Raw genomic sequence first — 6,417 nt, 5'->3', positions numbered from 1 at the left:
TCCATATACCGAAAAGTGTCTGTAGGCTGGGGCTGATAAGGTGGAATAGGCATCCGAGCAATATGTGCCAAGATAGGCGCCAGACTACCCACTCCTAAAGTAACTTTGCCTTGATGACGAGAGGCGTTGTATATTGTATCGAGTATTATTCCTGCAACGTCCACTCGTTTTCCCTGTAAAATACAGTCCAAAATAAACAAGTCTCTTGTTTGGACTTTTGATGCTTCCACCCGTCCAAACAAGGCATAACACAAATACTTCTGCAGATATAAAATACTCTCATCTTTTATCCATTTATTTCCAGAATTTCGTGGGGTAAAAGTTGATTGCCCTGTTAGTTTTTCCCAAACGGAAGATGCAGTCCATCCTTTCGGTTTAGGAGGACATAAACTTTTGGGAAATCCTAACCATTCATGCATTTGATCATATCCCACAGTTAATTCTTCTCCATCCACTCTAAATTTGATGGCCATTTCATCTTCATCCACCCAATCAATAGTAGTTAGTAACTCTAAACTTAATTTAGCATTTTCAGGAATTTGTAATTGACTAAATATTTCAAAATTTAGAGTTTTCAAATATTCCTGTACTTTCTCTAAAATACCAGTATTTTGTAAAAAGGTTAGGTCAAGAAGATACATACCTGTGAAAGTGCACTTGGCTAGGCGTGTGTAGCGTTCTCCTTCCGCTATAGTATATATGGGGAAAGGAGCCTTATATCTGGTGGCCAAATCCTTTCGTGCTGGTGCAGAGGAGGAAGATCCTTCCTTGTTCTTTCTAGCCTTTTGCTTAAATGGCATGGTGTGAGTGTGGATGGAGTTATTTGTTGCTCAAGATATGTAGAAAAGAGGGTTGCTGGGAATTGATTTTGCAGTGACAGAGTTTGGGGGTTTGTAAAGAAGGGACTTGAATTTCTTATATAGATGAATTGGGGGAAGGATAGGGTTGAGTAGTTAATGGGGAAGTTGAAAAGGAAGAGTTTTGATTGGATTTGAAAGGTTACTTACAGTTTTTCGCAGGTTTGAATGCCTTGGGAAGGAGAAGAATTGATTGGAATGTGAGAGGGCAGTTGAGAATTTCTGACCGTTAGGAAGTTGCGCCAAGAATTTGTGGAATCGCGCCAGAATTTTTCTGGAGTCGCGATCGCGTCGGAAAATTCGCGCTCGCGAATGGTTCTCGCCTTGCCTCTGCTCTCTGTTGTGCCCTAATCGCGCTCGTGCTTGGTATTATTGCGATCGCGAGAGTGAATCTCTTTGTTTCTGACTTGTTTTGCAGAGAACTCGCGCTCGCGTTCTATAATTGTTGAGCTCGCAAATATGGATCCTGAAGCTTCTGACTTCTTTTGTGGAGTAGTCGCGCTCGCGCAGAGTAATATCGCGATCGCGAGTTTTGTTTAAAAAGCTTCTGTCTCTTTTTTGCACATTCGCGCTCGCGCCTCATTTATTCGCGCTCGCGAATTTTGGTTTCCTGCAAAATAAATTACCTGCATACTTCACTTTTGATGAGTTTTCCGATTTTTTTTTTTTTTTTTTTTGAAATGAAATGAAGATGTAGGTCTCCCCCCCACACTTAAAAGGCACAATGTCCTCATTGTGGGAGGGGAAATGCATACAACACATATAACACATGCATAAAACACACATAACACAAATAGAAATTAAAATATAAGTAAGTGTGTGCAGAAAAAAACCTCACGCCTCTGGAGAATCCGGAGGTGATGGAGTGGACACGATATTCTTCTTTTGAAAATATTTCATCCACTTCCGTGCCATACTCTTGTGGTCTTGTTGAATCTTTGTCCTATTTCAAAAACTGTTACCTGCAAATTTTCCTAGGAATGCTGTAATGCATCTACCTTAGTCAAAACTTGCTTCCATCCAGCTACTTCTTTTTCTTCTCCACATGAGGAGACGATGTTACTAGTGACTTGCCTTTCCTTTGTCTTTGTTCATGCGCATGAGAAGTTACTTCATCTCTATCACCTTGCCCGACTCGTCTTGCTCATGACTTCCAGTGATAAACCACTATGTTGTCGGTTTTCACTTCATCGACTAGTTCGGTTTACTTGAAGAAAGCACCATCCATATACCTGTGAAACTTGAAGCCAAATCTCTTTTTGCTGGAGCAGAAGAAGAAGACCCCTCCTTGTTCTTCTTGGCCTTTCATAATGATGACTTAGGAAGGAGAAGGGTTGAATTTGAAAAGACAGTTGTGACATTTTGACCGTTGGACAGTTGCGCCTGCAATTTCCGTTGTCGCGATCGCGTCTGAAATTTGCGTCTTGTGAATGGCTATCTCCAACCTTTCTGACTTCTGTTACACCCTATTCGCGCCCGTGATTGCTATTGTTGCGATCGCGAAAGTGGATCTCAAAGGTTCTGTCTCTTTGTCACAAAAATCGTGCCTGCACTTCCAGAATTCGCGCTCGCGTAATCTGTTTCTGGGAAGGCAAAATTTGCTACACACTTAAACAAATATTAGTCTTTTCAAAGCCAAATCTTTGGCTTTTAATCAAAGAAAATATTCAAAATGTAAACCTTAGAAGAAATAAAATTAAAACTAATAGAAGTAAACATATATAAATATATATATAAATATATATATATATATATATATATATATTTTGTAGATAAAAAATGCTGTAAATCATACATAAGAATTTTTGTTAAATGACAAAACACCGTTCCCCGGCAACGGCGCCAAAAACTTGTTGCGTCTCGTTTGAGTTCCCGCAAGTATACAGATTGCAACGTAGTAATAAAAAGATCGATCCCACGAGGAACGGGTTATGTCCACTTTACTACTCATTCTTAACACTTATGTTTACAGCGATAAAAGATAAAATGATTAAACTATAATTCTATTTAAAGTATAATTAAATATACTACTTAATTCTATAGATAAAGATATAGTAGAATACTTAGAAGAATTGATCATGCATTAGATTTTCTTTTTCTATAGCAAAGCGTGTAACATGCAATAAATGATTCTCTAATCACATGTGGTCAAGTATAATTCAACCTCTCGGTACAGAATTATTCTTTTTATTGTATGTATCTCTACATACAACAAATGCCTTACTTTATCAAATATTAAACCTAGTTCTTATTCTTTGATTATTTCAATAAGTTAGACTTAACTTTGATAAAGCAAGTTAAAGATTCACATACAAATCCAACTAAATGAATTCTATCTCTTTGATCCTTACTGAATTATTTCTTTCTCAGAATATAATTGAGTAAGCTTGATTAAACAAAGACCAAAAGATAACTTAAAGAAACTTTTATTGAATGAAACCAAATAACATTGTTGCTTTGCATAGAAAATTATGAAGCACAACATGCAAAAAGTCTTTAATAAAACAAGAGAAAGATAGAAGTGATCAAACTCAAGCCTCTTGGAGGGCGTCACACCTCGAGGAACTCCTGGATGTTCTTTGCACGAACAATAATATGTGACTCTCGTCATCTTATTTCTAAGTACTACTCTATTATTTTCTATTGTATTAGAATACTACATTTTGCCTATTACATGATGAATATTATATATTGCATATTGCATAATGCATATTGCATTACGCATATTACCTTATGCATCTTTTCCTTTTGATTTGGATTACAATTTATAGAAGAGGAAGAGGGTGTTGGTTATGATGATGATTGGTTGGCCAAAAGGTGCTTTAGATGACTCCTCTTGGGAAAGTCCCGACCTATGCATGGAAGGACATGTTTTTTTGATGAAAAGACAGCAATTATGTCTCCTGGAAACACGATTCGCGCTCGCGCTTGTAAAGGTCGCGCTCGCGACTTCTGCTCCAAATGCTTCTGCCTCTCAAAAGTGATTTTCGCGCTTGCGCAGATGGAAGTCGCGCTCGCGACTTTCGCTGGCAAACTTTCTGACTCTCGAAAATGCTTTCTCGCGCTCGCGCAGATGGAAGGCGCGCTCGCGCGTTTCGCTGGCAAACTTTCTGACTCTCAAAGGTGCTTTCTTGCACCCGCGTATATGAATATCGCGCTCGCGTCTTCTGGTCCAATTGCTTCTGACACTCAGATCTGCTTGTCGCGCCCGCGTATATGAATGTCGCGCTCGCGACGTGGGCATTTTTCTTTGTTGCGACTTGCTTGAACGCGCGAAGGCTGGATCAAGGAATTTTTCCATCTTTTTAACTTGTTTTGACCCTATTTTTGTATAGAACAAGTCTTTGCTCCAACTTTGTTCTTGCAATTCACTTTAAAACAAAACAACAAGAACAAATGTAAAATGTAAAAAAACAATCATGCATTCATGCAATTTATATCGAAATAACATAACAAGATTTGCCCGCTTTGCGAGGCTATCAATGACAAAAGAGTACAAACTGTGCAGGCTGGAAACCAACAGCTGGGCAGACTGGCAGTTGCCACTTGAGCTCAATATTTGACTACCTTACCAACGTAATTAAGAGATGTGATAGAAGACAAATTTGTACCTTAATGTGTTAGCTAACTAGAGAATGTAGAATCACCTAAATTAGAGTAATAAATTGAGAGCTATGACCAAAAGAGTACAAACTGTGCAGGCTGGAAACCAACAGCTGGGTAGACTGGCAGTTGCCACTTGAGCTCAATATTTGACTACCTTACCAATGTAATTAAGAGATGTGATAGAAGACAAATTTGTACCTTAATGTGTTAGCTACCGTTAGAATTTAGAATTACTGCAATTGGAGTTATTAATACAGAGTTATGCTAGAATTTGTGAAACATATGCAGGCTGTCCTGTCAGATTTCAAAGCTACATTAAAAATGATGTTGGGATGCATATGTAGCTTCATGCAACCTAAGATTATTACTGAATTTTAACCTTCTGAGTTGAGTTAAATTAACAGCAATAATTTCCTTAATCTGACAGGTAGAAATTAAGTTATCTAATGAGTGGTATGAGTTTCATCGCGGGTGTACCAATTAGATTTCCATGCCAATTATTTTTACAAGTTATCAATTGTGTGCAGTTACTTCTATTTATCTATGAAAGCCTCATAAAGCTTGAAACAGGTTAGAAACATACAGAATGGGATAGCATGCAGGTAAACAGTATGGTTTATGAATTTTATGACGAATGTAATATGCTTCTGTTTTGTATTATTGCAATGAAATACCGATAATATGCTCCATTGAGGTTAGGTAGAAACCACGTAGATAAGACTATGTCACGACATAGGATAGCAGATTTGCGCCCCATAAAGTTTGGTACTCCGGCTACAGGCCGTTGAGTGGATATGAGTATATATGGGCCATAGCAGCCTAGCCATACAGTATTCATCCAGTTTCATACAGTATTCATACAGTTCTTCTTATCACTTAGGTTTCACTATAACCTTATGGAGCCATACAGTTATGAGGTTGTATTATGTATAAATTATAAATGTTGCATAATTCATACAGCATAATGACCAGCAGGTAAGATCCTGAAAGTATATTGATATGTGTGATTACATGTTTATTTATTTATTTTTTATTAAGTTGAGATATCCACTGAGCTTTATTTGCTCAGCGAGTTACTTGTTTTAACTCGCAGGTTCTAGGTCTGGACTGTAAAGAGTCATCCTACAACTGCTGCAGTTCATCTTTGGAAGACCCAGTCTTCAGGGTAGGTATTCGTTTTTGATATTTTGGCTCTGTCTATTCTTATCATGGCATGTACAGGGCACATAGTTGGGCCCATTTCATTTTGGAAACTGGTATAAGGTCTTGTAAATAGTAAGTACATATCTCTATTTTACTAATGTAAAAAGCAACAGCATGATATATTATTCAGCATACATAAGGATATCAGCCTGATAGGATATAGGTTCAACCAGATTATAGCGTCTCGGCTCGGTTCATTCGAGTTAACGGGTGGACTGGGAAGGGATGTTACAAACAACCTTTTCTTTTCATCAAGTGATAAATGAGAAGAAATAATGACACGAAAAGAATTATTCTTAATTAAGAATGCATACTTTAAATGAGATGGAAGTTGTTTTAATTCTTGCTTTGGTAATTCACTTACTTCCTTACTTTTGATGCTTTGATCATCAATGTCACCTTTATCAATTGTCACTTTATTTTCAAAATTCAAGGTGTCTTTTACACAATCATCAATAACATCAATTCTAAAGCGATCATTATAATCCACAGGAAGTTTACAGGATTTAAGAACATAAAAAACAACTTCCTCTTAACCTACCCTTAAGGTTAATTTACCTTCATAAACATTAATCAATGCTCTTGCAATTGCAAGGAAAGGTCTTCCAAGGATTAAGGATCCTTCTCTATCTCCATCGATGTCAAGAATAACAAAATCAACAAGAAAAATAAATTTACCTATCTTGACGAGCACATCTTCTATAATTTCTCTTGGGTATTCTATTGATCGATCTGCCAACTGTAGAGACAT

This window comes from Jatropha curcas, chromosome 6 (assembly GCF_041381405.1).
Source record: "Jatropha curcas cultivar XTBG-Jc1 chromosome 6, XTBG_Jcur_1.0, whole genome shotgun sequence".
NCBI lineage: Eukaryota > Viridiplantae > Streptophyta > Magnoliopsida > Malpighiales > Euphorbiaceae > Jatropha > Jatropha curcas.
The sequence above is the reverse complement of the archived record's forward strand: the minus strand, read 5'-3'. Positions refer to the sequence as shown.